The sequence below is a fragment of the Oncorhynchus nerka genome, linkage group LG14 (assembly GCF_034236695.1).
Source record: "Oncorhynchus nerka isolate Pitt River linkage group LG14, Oner_Uvic_2.0, whole genome shotgun sequence".
In the NCBI taxonomy this organism is placed as follows: Eukaryota; Metazoa; Chordata; class Actinopteri; order Salmoniformes; family Salmonidae; genus Oncorhynchus; species Oncorhynchus nerka.
This window is the reverse complement of record NC_088409.1, coordinates 24,700,056-24,714,802: the sequence shown is the minus strand read 5'-3', so window position 1 is coordinate 24,714,802 and position 14,747 is coordinate 24,700,056. Positions and strand designations below refer to the sequence as shown.

General features: G+C 53.3%; 1 protein-coding gene across 3 annotated transcripts in view; it reads right to left on the bottom strand.

Moving 5' to 3' along the window:
• Window positions 1-14,747, bottom strand: part of cers2b (ceramide synthase 2b) — a 68,143-nt gene that overhangs the window by 46,599 nt on the left and 6,797 nt on the right. The window contains exon 1 of one of the 3 annotated variants that reach the window (XM_065027819.1): window positions 13,677-13,700. The exons of the other annotated variants lie outside the window; for them this stretch is intronic. The gene's annotated coding sequence lies outside the window, so the exon portion shown is untranslated. Of the gene's footprint in view, window positions 1-13,676; window positions 13,701-14,747 lie in introns of those variants that run through there. 3 annotated transcript variants of the gene reach the window in all.

Genomic DNA, 14,747 nt, shown 5'->3' with positions numbered 1-14,747 from the left:
ACACCTCCACAACACAGACAGGAGGAGGGCAGGGGGGGGGGTCCATGTATTCACTGGGAAATCAACACCTCCACAACACAGACAGGAGGTGGGGGGGGGGTCCATGTATTCACTGGGAAATCAACACCTCCACAACACAGACAGGAGGGGGGGTCCATGTATTCACTGGAAATCAACACCTCCACAACACAGACAGGAGGTGGGGGGTCCATGTATTCACTGGGAAATCAACACCTCCACAACACAGACAGGAGGTGGGGGTCCATGTATTCACTGGAAATCAACACCTCCACAACACAGACAGGAGGTGGCGGGGGGGTCCATGTATTCACTGGGAAATCAACACCTCCACAACACAGACAGGAGGTGGCGGGGGGGGGGTCCATGTATTCACTGGGAAATCAACACCTCCACAACACAGAAAGGAGGTGGGGGGTCCATGTATTCACTGGGAAATCAACACCTCCACAACACAGACAGGAGGTGGGGGGGGTCCATGTATTCACTGGGAAATCAACACCTCCACAACACAGACAGGAGGCGGGGGGGTCCATGTATTCACTGGGAAATCAACACCTCCACAACACAGACAGGAGGTGGGGGGGGTCCATGTATTCACTGGGAAATCAACACCTCCACAACACAGACAGGAGGCGGGGGGTCCATGTATTCACTGGGAAATCAACACCTCCACAACACAGACAGGAGGTGGGGGGTCCATGTATTCACTGGGAAATCAACACCTCCACAACACAGACAGGAGGTGGGGGGTCCATGTATTCACTGGGAAATCAACACCTCCACAACACAGACAGGAGGTGGGGGGGTCCATGTATTCACTGGGAAATCAACACCTCCACAACACAGACAGGAGGTGGGGGGTCCATGTATTCACTGGGAAATCAACACCTCCACAACACAGACAGGAGGTGGGGGGGGTCCATGTATTCACTGGGAAATCAACACCTCCACAACACAGACAGGAGGGGGGGGTCCATGTATTCACTGGAAATCAACACCTCCACAACACAGACAGGAGGTGGGGGGTCCATGTATTCACTGGGAAATCAACACCTCCACAACACAGACAGGAGGTGGGGGGGGGGTCCATGTATTCACTGGGAAATCAACACCTCCACAACACAGACAGGAGGTGGGGGGTCCATGTATTCACTGGGAAATCAACACCTCCACAACACAGACAGGAGGGGGGGGGGGGTCCATGTATTCACTGGGAAATCAACACCTCCACAACACAGACAGGAGGGGGGGGGGGTCCATGTATTCACTGGGAAATCAACACCTCCACAACACAGACAGGAGGTGGGGGGTCCATGTATTCACTGGGAAATCAACACCTCCACAACACAGACAGGAGGCGGGGGGGTCCATGTATTCACTGGGAAATCAACACCTCCACAACACAGACAGGAGGTGGGGGGGGGTCCATGTATTCACTGGGAAATCAACACCTCCACAACACAGACAGGAGGTGGGGGGTCCATGTATTCACTGGGAAATCAACACCTCCACAACACAGACAGGAGGTGGGGGGGGGGTCCATGTATTCACTGGGAAATCAACACCTCCACAACACAGACAGGAGGTGGCGGGGGGGTCCATGTATTCACTGGGAAATCAACACCTCCACAACACAGACAGGAGGTGGGGGGTCCATGTATTCACTGGGAAATCAACACCTCCACAACACAGACAGGAGGTGGGGGGTCCATGTATTCACTGGGAAATCAACACCTCCACAACACAGACAGGAGGGCGGGGGGGGGTCCATGTATTCACTGGGAAATCAACACCTCCACAACACAGACAGGAGGTGGGGGGTCCATGTATTCACTGGGAAATCAACACCTCCACAACACAGACAGGAGGGGGGGGGGTCCATGTATTCACTGGGAAATCAACACCTCCACAACACAGACAGGAGGTGGGGGGGGGTCCATGTATTCACTGGGAAATCAACACCTCCACAACACAGACAGGAGGGGGGGGGGGTCCATGTATTCACTGGGAAATCAACACCTCCACAACACAGACAGGAGGTGGGGGGGGGTCCATGTATTCACTGGGAAATCAACACCTCCACAACACAGACAGGAGGTGGGTGGGGGGTCCATGTATTCACTGGGAAATCAACACCTCCACAACACAGACAGGAGGTGGGGGGGGTCCATGTATTCACTGGGAAATCAACACCTCCACAACACAGACAGGAGGTGGGGGGGGTCCATGTATTCACTGGGAAATCAACACCTCCACAACACAGACAGGAGGTGGGGGGGGTCCATGTATTCACTGGGAAATCAACACCTCCACAACACAGACAGGAGGTGGGGGGGTCCATGTATTCACTGGGAAATCAACACCTCCACAACACAGACAGGAGGTGGGGGTCCATGTATTCACTGGGAAATCAACACCTCCACAACACAGACAGGAGGTGGGGGGGGGTCCATGTATTCACTGGGAAATCAACACCTCCACAACACAGACAGGAGGTGGGGGGTCCATGTATTCACTGGGAAATCAACACCTCCACAACACAGACAGGAGGTGGGGGGGGTCCATGTATTCACTGGGAAATCAACACCTCCACAACACAGACAGGAGGTGGGGGGGGTCCATGTATTCACTGGGAAATCAACACCTCCACAACACAGACAGGAGGTGGGGGGGGGGGTCCATGTATTCACTGGGAAATCAACACCTCCACAACACAGACAGGAGGTGGGGGGTCCATGTATTCACTGGGAAATCAACACCTCCACAACACAGACAGGAGGGCAGGAGGGGGGGTCCATGTATTCACTGGGAAATCAACACCTCCACAACACAGACAGGAGGTGGGGGGGGGTCCATGTATTCACTGGGAAATCAACACCTCCACAACACAGACAGGAGGTGGGATTCACTGGGAAATCAACACCTCCACAACACAGGGGGTCCATGTATTCACTGGGAAATCAACACCTCCACAACACAGACAGGAGGTGGGGGGTCCATGTATTCACTGGGAAATCAACACCTCCACAACACAGACAGGAGGGGGGGTCCATGTATTCACTGGGAAATCAACACCTCCACAACACAGACAGGAGGCGGGGGGGGGTCCATGTATTCACTGGGAAATCAACACCTCCACAACACAGACAGGAGGTGGGGGGTCCATGTATTCACTGGGAAATCAACACCTCCACAACACAGACAGGAGGTGGGGGGGGTCCATGTATTCACTGGGAAATCAACACCTCCACAACACAGACAGGAGGTGGGGGGTCCATGTATTCACTGGGAAATCAACACCTCCACAACACAGACAGGAGGTGGGGGGGGGTCCATGTATTCACTGGGAAATCAACACCTCCACAACACAGACAGGAGGTGGGGGGGGTCCATGTATTCACTGGGAAATCAACACCTCCACAACACAGACAGGAGGTGGGGGGTCCATGTATTCACTGGGAAATCAACACCTCCACAACACAGACAGGAGGTGGGGGGTCCATGTATTCACTGGGAAATCAACACCTCCACAACACAGACAGGAGGTATTCACTGGGAAATCAACACCTCCACAACACAGACAGGAGGGGGGGGGTCCATGTATTCACTGGGAAATCAACACCTCCACAACACAGACAGGAGGTGGGGGGGGTCCATGTATTCACTGGGAAATCAACACCTCCACAACACAGACAGGAGGGGGGGGGGGGTCCATGTATTCACTGGGAAATCAACACCTCCACAACACAGACAGGAGGTGGGGGGGGGGGTCCATGTATTCACTGGGAAATCAACACCTCCACAACACAGACAGGAGGTGGGGGGTCCATGTATTCACTGGGAAATCAACACCTCCACAACACAGACAGGAGGTGGGGGGGTCCATGTATTCACTGGAAATCAACACCTCCACAACACAGACAGGAGGTGGGGAGGGGGTCCATGTATTCACTGGGAAATCAACACCTCCACAACACAGACAGGAGGTGGGGGGGTCCATGTATTCACTGGGAAATCAACACCTCCACAACACAGACAGGAGGTGGGGGGGGGGTCCATGTATTCACTGGGAAATCAACACCTCCACAACACAGACAGGAGGGGGGGGGTCCATGTATTCACTGGGAAATCAACACCTCCACAACACAGACAGGAGGTGGCGGGGGGGGTCCATGTATTCACTGGGAAATCAACACCTCCACAACACAGACAGGAGGTGGGGGGTCCATGTATTCACTGGGAAATCAACACCTCCACAACACAGACAGGAGGTGGGGGGTCCATGTATTCACTGGGAAATCAACACCTCCACAACACAGACAGGAGGCATGTATTCACTGGGAAATCAACACCTCCACAACACAGACAGGAGGTGGGGGGTCCATGTATTCACTGGGAAATCAACACCTCCACAACACAGACAGGAGGTGGGGGGGGGGGTCCATGTATTCACTGGGAAATCAACACCTCCACAACACAGAAAGGAGGTGGGGGGGGGGGTCCATGTATTCACTGGGAAATCAACACCTCCACAACACAGACAGGAGGTGGGGGGTCCATGTATTCACTGGGAAATCAACACCTCCACAACACAGACAGGAGGTGGGGGGGGGGGGTCCATGTATTCACTGGGAAATCAACACCTCCACAACACAGACAGGAGGTCCATGCACTGGGTGGGGGGTCCATGTATTCACTGGGAAATCAACACCTCCACAACACAGACAGGAGGTGGGGGGTCCATGTATTCACTGGGAAATCAACACCTCCACAACACAGACAGGAGGTGGCAGGAGGGGGGGGTCCATGTATTCACTGGGAAATCAACACCTCCACAACACAGAAAGGAGGTGGGGGTCCATGTATTCACTGGGAAATCAACACCTCCACAACACAGACAGGAGGTGGGGGGGGGTCCATGTATTCACTGGGAAATCAACACCTCCACAACAACACAGACAGGGGCGGGGGGTCCATGTATTCACTGGGAAATCAACACCTCCACAACACAGACAGGAGGTGGGGGGTCCATGTATTCACTGGGGAAATCAACACCTCCACAACACAGACAGGAGGTGGGGGGGGGTCCATGTATTCACTGGGAAATCAACACCTCCACAACACAGACAGGAGGTGGGGGTCCATGTATTCACTGGGAAATCAACACCTCCACAACACAGACAGGAGGTGGGGGGTCCATGTATTCACTGGGAAATCAACACCTCCACAACACAGACAGGAGGTGGGGGGTCCATGTATTCACTGGGAAATCAACACCTCCACAACACAGACAGGAGGTGGGGGGTCCATGTATTCACTGGGAAATCAACACCTCCACAACACAGACAGGAGGTGGGGGGTCCATGTATTCACTGGGAAATCAACACCTCCACAACACAGACAGGAGGTGGGGGGGGGGGTCCATGTATTCACTGGGAAATCAACACCTCCACAACACAGACAGGAGGTGGGGGGTCCATGTATTCACTGGGAAATCAACACCTCCACAACACAGACAGGAGGTGGGGGGTCCATGTATTCACTGGGAAATCAACACCTCCACAACACAGACAGGGGAGGTGGCGGGGGGGGGTCCATGTATTCACTGGGAAATCAACACCTCCACAACACAGACAGGAGGTGGGGGGGTCCATGTATTCACTGGAAATCAACACCTCCACAACACAGACAGGAGGTGGGGGGGTCCATGTATTCACTGGGAAATCAACACCTCCACAACACAGACAGGAGGTGGGGGTCCATGTATTCACTGGGAAATCAACACCTCCACAACACAGACAGGAGGGAGGGGGGGGGTCCATGTATTCACTGGGAAATCAACACCTCCACAACACAGACAGGAGGTGGGGGGGGGTCCATGTATTCACTGGGAAATCAACACCTCCACAACACAGACAGGAGGTGGGGGGGTCCATGTATTCACTGGGAAATCAACACCTCCACAACACAGACAGGAGGGGGGGGGGTCCATGTATTCACTGGGAAATCAACACCTCCACAACACAGACAGGAGGTGGCGGGGGGGGGGTCCATGTATTCACTGGGAAATCAACACCTCCACAACACAGACAGGAGGTGGGGGGTCCATGTATTCACTGGGAAATCAACACCTCCACAACACAGACAGGAGGTGGGGGGGTCCATGTATTCACTGGGAAATCAACACCTCCACAACACAGACAGGAGGTGGCGGGGGTGGGGGTCCATGTATTCACTGGGAAATCAACACCTCCACAACACAGACAGGAGGTGGGGGGGGTCCATGTATTCACTGGGAAATCAACACCTCCCACAAAACACAGACAGGAGGTGGCGGGGGGTCCATGTATTCACTGGGAAATCAACACCTCCACAACACAGACAGGAGGTGGGGGGTCCATGTATTCACTGGGAAATCAACACCTCCACAACACAGACAGGAGGTGGCGGGGGGTCCATGTATTCACTGGGAAATCAACACCTCCACAACACAGACAGGAGGTGGGGGGTCCATGTATTCACTGGGAAATCAACACCTCCACAACACAGACAGGAGGTGGGGGGGTCCATGTATTCACTGGGAAATCAACACCTCCACAACACAGACAGGAGGTGGGGGGGGTCCATGTATTCACTGGGAAATCAACACCTCCACAACACAGACAGGAGGTGGGGGGTCCATGTATTCACTGGGAAATCAACACCTCCACAACACAGACAGGAGGTGGGGGGGGGTCCATGTATTCACTGGAAATCAACACCTCCACAACACAGACAGGAGGTGGGGGGTCCATGTATTCACTGGGAAATCAACACCTCCACAACACAGACAGGAGGTGGGGGGTCCATGTATTCACTGGGAAATCAACACCTCCACAACACAGACAGGAGGTGGGGGTCCATGTATTCACTGGGAAATCAACACCTCCACAACACAGACAGGAGGTGGGGGGGGGTCCATGTATTCACTGGGAAATCAACACCTCCACAACACAGACAGGAGGTGGCGGGGGGGGTCCATGTATTCACTGGGAAATCAACACCTCCACAACACAGAAGGAGGTGGGGGGGTCCATGTATTCACTGGGAAATCAACACCTCCACAACACAGACAGGAGGTGGGGGGGGGGGTCCATGTATTCACTGGGAAATCAACACCTCCACAACACAGACAGGAGGTGGGGGGGTCCATGTATTCACTGGGAAATCAACACCTCCACAACACAGACAGGAGGTGGGGGGTCCATGTATTCACTGGGAAATCAACACCTCCACAACACAGACAGGGAGGTGGGGGGGGTCCATGTATTCACTGGGAAATCAACACCTCCACAACACAGACAGGAGGTGGGGGGTCCATGTATTCACTGGGAAATCAACACCTCCACAACACAGACAGGAGGGGGGGGGGTCCATGTATTCACTGGGAAATCAACACCTCCACAACACAGACAGGAGGTGGGGGTCCATGGGGGGGTCCATGTATTCACTGGGAAATCAACACCTCCACAACACAGACAGGAGGTGGCGGGGGGTCCATGTATTCACTGGGAAATCAACACCTCCACAACACAGACAGGAGGTGGGGGGTCCATGTATTCACTGGGAAATCAACACCTCCACAACACAGACAGGAGGTGGGGGGTCCATGTATTCACTGGGAAATCAACACCTCCACAACACAGACAGGAGGTGGGGGGGGGTCCATGTATTCACTGGGAAATCAACACCTCCACAACACAGACAGGAGGAGGTGGGGGGGGGGTCCATGTATTCACTGGGAAATCAACACCTCCACAACACAGACAGGAGGTGGCAGGAGGTGGGGGGGGGGGTCCATGTATTCACTGGGAAATCAACACCTCCACAACACAGACAGGAGGTGGGGGGGTCCATGTATTCACTGGGAAATCAACACCTCCACAACACAGACAGGAGGTGGGGGGGGGGTCCATGTATTCACTGGGAAATCAACACCTCCACAACACAGACAGGAGGTGGGGGGGGTCCATGTATTCACTGGGAAATCAACACCTCCACAACACAGACAGGAGGTGGGGGGTCCATGTATTCACTGGGAAATCAACACCTCCACAACACAGACAGGAGGTGGGGGGGTCCATGTATTCACTGGGAAATCAACACCTCCACAACACAGACAGGAGGTGGGGGGGGTCCATGTATTCACTGGGAAATCAACACCTCCACAACACAGACAGGAGGTGGGGGGGGGGTCCATGTATTCACTGGGAAATCAACACCTCCACAACACAGACAGGAGGTGGGGGGGTCCATGTATTCACTGGGAAATCAACACCTCCACAACACAGACAGGAGGTGGGGGGGGTCCATGTATTCACTGGGAAATCAACACCTCCACAACACAGACAGGAGGTGGGGGGTCCATGTATTCACTGGGAAATCAACACCTCCACAACACAGACAGGAGGTGGGGGGTGGGGGTCCATGTATTCACTGGGAAATCAACACCTCCACAACACAGACAGGAGGTGGGGGGGTCCATGTATTCACTGGGAAATCAACACCTCCACAACACAGACAGGAGGTGGGGGGGGGTCCATGTATTCACTGGGAAATCAACACCTCCACAACACAGACAGGAGGTGGGGGGTCCATGTGGTATTCACTGGGAAATCAACACCTCCACAACACAGACAGGAGGGGGGGGTCCATGTATTCACTGGGAAATCAACACCTCCACAACACAGACAGGAGGTGGGGGGGGGGGGGTCCATGTATTCACTGGGAAATCAACACCTCCACAACACAGACAGGAGAAATCAACACCTCCACAACACAGACAGGAGGGGGGGGTCCATGTATTCACTGGGAAATCAACACCTCCACAACACAGACAGGAGGTGGGGGGTCCATGTATTCACTGGGAAATCAACACCTCCACAACACAGACAGGAGGTGGGGGGGGGTCCATGTATTCACTGGGAAATCAACACCTCCACAACACAGACAGGAGGTGGGGGGTCCATGTATTCACTGGGAAATCAACACCTCCACAACACAGACAGGAGGTGGGGGGGGGGTCCATGTATTCACTGGGAAATCAACACCTCCACAACACAGACAGGAGGTGGGGGGGGGGGTCCATGTATTCACTGGGAAATCAACACCTCCACAACACAGACAGGAGGTGGGGGGTCCATGGGAAATCCATGTATTCACTGGGAAATCAACACCTCCACAACACAGACAGGAGGTGGGGGGTCCATGTATTCACTGGGAAATCAACACCTCCACAACACAGACAGGAGGTGGGGGGGGTCCATGTATTCACTGGGAAATCAACACCTCCACAACACAGACAGGAGGTGGGGGTCCATGTATTCACTGGGAAATCAACACCTCCACAACACAGACAGGAGGTGGGGGGGGGTGTCCATGTATTCACTGGGAAATCAACACCTCCACAACACAGACAGGAGGTGGCGGGCGGGGTCCATGTATTCACTGGGAAATCAACACCTCCACAACACAGACAGGAGGTGGGGGGTCCATGTATTCACTGGGAAATCAACACCTCCACAACACAGACAGGAGGTGGCAGACAGGGGTGGGGGTCCATGTATTCACTGGGAAATCAACACCTCCACAACACAGAAAGGAGGTGGGGGGGGGGGTCCATGTATTCACTGGGAAATCAACACCTCCACAACACAGACAGGAGGAGGGGGGTGTCCATGTATTCACTGGGAAATGAACACCTCCACAACACAGACAGGAGGTGGGGGGTCCATGTATTCACTGGGAAATCAACACCTCCACAACACAGACAGGAGGTGGGGGGGTCCATGTATTCACTGGGAAATCAACACCTCCACAACACAGACAGGAGGTGGGGGTCCATGTATTCACTGGGAAATCAACACCTCCACAACACAGACAGGAGGGGGGGGGTCCATGTATTCACTGGGAAATCAACACCTCCACAACACAGACAGGAGGTGGGGGGGTCCATGTATTCACTGGGAAATCAACACCTCCACAACACAGACAGGAGGTGGCAGGGGGGGGGGTCCATGTATTCACTGGGAAATCAACACCTCCACAACACAGACAGGAGGTGGGGGTCCATGTATTCACTGGGAAATCAACACCTCCACAACACAGACAGGAGGTGGGGGGGGTCCATGTATTCACTGGGAAATCAACACCTCCACAACACAGACAGGAGGTGGGGGGTCCATGTATTCACTGGGAAATCAACACCTCCACAACACAGACAGGAGGTGGGGGGTCCATGTATTCACTGGGAAATCAACACCTCCACAACACAGACAGGAGGTGGCAGGAGGGGGGGTCCATGTATTCACTGGGAAATCAACACCTCCACAACACAGATAGGAGGTGGGGGGTCCATGTATTCACTGGGAAATCAACACCTCCACAACACAGACAGGAGGTGGGGGGTGTCCATGTATTCACTGGGAAATCAACACCTCCACAACACAGACAGGAGGGGGGGTCCATGTATTCACTGGGAAATCAACACCTCCACAACACAGACAGGAGGTGGGGGGGTCCATGTATTCACTGGGAAATCAACACCTCCACAACACAGACAGGAGGCCGGGGGGGGGGTCCATGTATTCACTGGGAAATCAACACCTCCACAACACAGACAGGAGGTGGGGGGGGGTCCATGTATTCACTGGGAAATCAACACCTCCCAACAACACAGACAGGAGGTGGGGGGTGGGGTCCATGTATTCACTGGGAAATCAACACCTCCACAACACAGACAGGAGGTGGGGGGGGGGTCCATGTATTCACTGGGAAATCAACACCTCCACAACACAGACAGGAGGTGGGGGGTCCATGTATTCACTGGGAAATCAACACCTCCACAACACAGACAGGAGGCGGGGGGGTCCATGTATTCACTGGGAAATCAACACCTCTACAACACAGACAGGAGGTGGGGGGTGGGGGTCCATGTATTCACTGGGAAATCAACACCTCCACAACACAGACAGGAGGTGGGGGGGTCCATGTATTCACTGGGAAATCAACACCTCCACAACACAGACAGGAGGTGGCGGGGGGGTCCATGTATTCACTGGGAAATCAACACCTCCACAACACAGACAGGAGGTGGGGGGTCCATGTATTCACTGGGAAATCAACACCTCCACAACACAGACAGGAAGTGGGGGGGGTCCATGTATTCACTGGGAAATCAACACCTCCACAATACAGACAGGAGGGGCGGGGGGGGTCCATGTATTCACTGGGAAATCAACACCTCCACAACACAGACAGGAAGTGTGGGGGGTCCATGTATTCACTGGGAAATCAACACCTCCACAATACAGACAGGAGGTGGCGGGGGGGGGGTCCATGTATTCACTGGGAAATCAACACCTCCACAACACAGATAGGAGGTGGGGGGGTCCATGTATTCACTGGGAAATCAACACCTCCACAACACAGACAGGAGGTGGGGGGGTCCATGTATTCACTGGGAAATCAACACCTCCACAACACAGAAAGGAGGTGGGGGGTCCATGTATTCACTGGGAAATCAACACCTCCACAACACAGACAGGAGGAGGGGGGGGGTGTCCATGTATTCACTGGGAAATCAACACCTCCACAACACAGACAGGAGGCGGGGGGGTCCATGTATTCACTGGGAAATCAACACCTCCACAACACAGACAGGAGGTGGGGGGGTCCATGTATTCACTGGGAAATCAACACCTCCACAACACAGACAGGAGGCGGGGGGGGGGTCCATGTATTCACTGGGAAATCAACACCTCCACAACACAGACAGGAGGTGGGGGGGTCCATGTATTCACTGGGAAATCAACACCTCCACAACACAGACAGGAGGGGGGGGTGTCCATGTATTCACTGGAAATCAACACCTCCACAACACAGACAGGAGGCGGGGGGGTCCATGTATTCACTGGGAAATCAACACCTCCACAACACAGACAGGAGGTGGGGGGGGTCCATGTATTCACTGGGAAATCAACACCTCCACAACACAGACAGGAGGCCGGGGGGTCCATGTATTCACTGGGAAATCAACACCTCCACAACACAGACAGGAGGTGGGGGGTCCATGTATTCACTGGGAAATCAACACCTCCACAACACAGACAGGAGGTGGGGGTGGGGGTCCATGTATTCACTGGGAAATCAACACCTCCACAACACAGACAGGAGGTGGGGGGGGTCCATGTATTCACTGGGAAATCAACACCTCCACAACACAGACAGGAGGTGGGGGGGTCCATGTATTCACTGGGAAATCAACACCTCCACAACACAGACAGGAGGTGGGGGGTCCATGTATTCACTGGGAAATCAACACCTCTACAACACAGACAGGAGGTGGCGGGGGTGGGGGTCCATGTATTCACTGGGAAATCAACACCTCCACAACACAGACAGGAGGTGGGGGGTCCATGTATTCACTGGGAAATCAACACCTCCACAACACAGACAGGAGGTGGCGGGGGGGTCCATGTATTCACTGGGAAATCAACACCTCCACAACACAGACAGGAGGTGGGGGGTCCATGTATTCACTGGGAAATCAACACCTCCACAACACAGACAGGAAGTGGGGGGTCCATGTATTCACTGGGAAATCAACACCTCCACAATACAGACAGGAGGTGGGGGGTCCATGTATTCACTGGGAAATCAACACCTCCACAACACAGACAGGAAGTGTGGGGGGGTCCATGTATTCACTGGGAAATCAACACCTCCACAATACAGACAGGAGGTGGCGGGGGGGTCCATGTATTCACTGGAAATCAACACCTCCACAACACAGATAGGAGGTGGGGGGTCCATGTATTCACTGGGAAATCAACACCTCCACAACACAGACAGGAGGTGGGGGTCCATGTATTCACTGGGAAATCAACACCTCCACAACACAGAAAGGAGGTGGGGGGTCCATGTATTCACTGGGAAATCAACACCTCCACAACACAGACAGGAGGTGGGGGGGGGGTGTCCATGTATTCACTGGGAAATCAACACCTCCACAACACAGACAGGAGGAGGGGGGGGTCCATGTATTCACTGGGAAATCAACACCTCCACAACACAGACAGGAGGTGGGGGGTCCATGTATTCACTGGGAAATCAACACCTCCACAACACAGACAGGAGGCGGGGGGGTCCATGTATTCACTGGGAAATCAACACCTCCACAACACAGACAGGAGGTGGGGGGGTCCATGTATTCACTGGGAAATCAACACCTCCACAACACAGACAGGAGGTGGGGGGTGGGGGTCCATGTATTCACTGGGAAATCAACACCTCCACAACACAGACAGGAGGCGGGGGGGGGGGGGCTGGACAGGTGAATAACCCTGTTGACTTTCTGTGAGCACACTAGCAGAGATATTGAACTCTTGTACTTTCCATGTTTTTAGGGCACATCACCCAGATTGCCTGCTATTCTAGAAAGGTAGAAAGGAACTCTATAAAATGCTGTTAAAGATCACAACACTAATGAGCAGATGTACACAGAGCAAAGAGGGTAGGACACAGTACATTGCTTACAACTACTGCACACTCCTAAGAAGAATTCCAAATGCCCTAGACAATTTCATTCTCACAGACAATTCTTAAAAGCAACATACATTGTAGATATAGAAATTCCTCTGTCCTACTGTGTTTTAGGCAGTTGATTCTTGTATAGGTGAGTCTACTAGGCAAAGTTAACCACAACAGCACAGATACAGGGACCTTCCCTGCTACAAAACAGAGCCACAGAGCAGTCCAAAGATCATAACACATCACACACAGCAGAGAAGCAATAAAGGTCGGACTCACTTCCCTGTGTGATAACCACTGGTCCCAACTCACAATACCATGTGGACCTAAAGCAGCCGTACCTGCAGTAAACAGTAGAGTAGGCCTGGGGGTTTCAGTATGCTAACGTATGGTCTAGAGGTCTCTCCATGGGAGGAATCACACATTTCATTTAGATAAACATTAGAAACATGGTGGTGACATTTCAGTCAATACCAGTGTTCTTGAGTCTAAGAGCGTCAGTGTGTGTGTGTGCACATCGCAACAGATCAAAGAAAAATACTTTTTCAGGTCAGCCAGAGTACCCAGCCTGCAACAGCACTTTTCCTGACAGAAGCCCAACTCCCCTTCCTATTGGCTGACAGGATCATGTGACCGGACTCTGGCCATTTTTCTGAGCCAATCAGACGGAGGATTCCTCTCTGGCTGGATGGGAGAGTGGAAGTGCCATCTCTCTTCCTCCCTCTGTTTCTGTGGCACTGTCTGACAGAAGAATGTGAGTAGTCAAAGCAGACTAACACTAACATACGAGTTTCTCAACCCCTGGGGGGCAGAGGGAGAGGGGGAGGGGAGAGAGGGAGGGAGAGAGAGAGTGCTTGTTGGTCTATCAGAGGAAACCGTCTATTCATGGTGAGTCATAAAGCATATCATACATCCTCTGGCACACAGAGACGACCAGGATAGAGTAGAGCAGTGTAGAGCAGGATAGAGTAGAGCAGTGTAGAGCAGAGTAGAGTAGAGAAGTGTAGATCAATATATATATGAGAGAGAGAGAGAGAGAGAGAGAGACCTGTCTAGTTTCAGTGACCTTAATTGTAATTTGAGATCAGCGTTCATAACTGAGACTGCCATGTTGTAAATCATGCTTCCAGTCAATGGGAGGTTTGCGTGACAGGCAG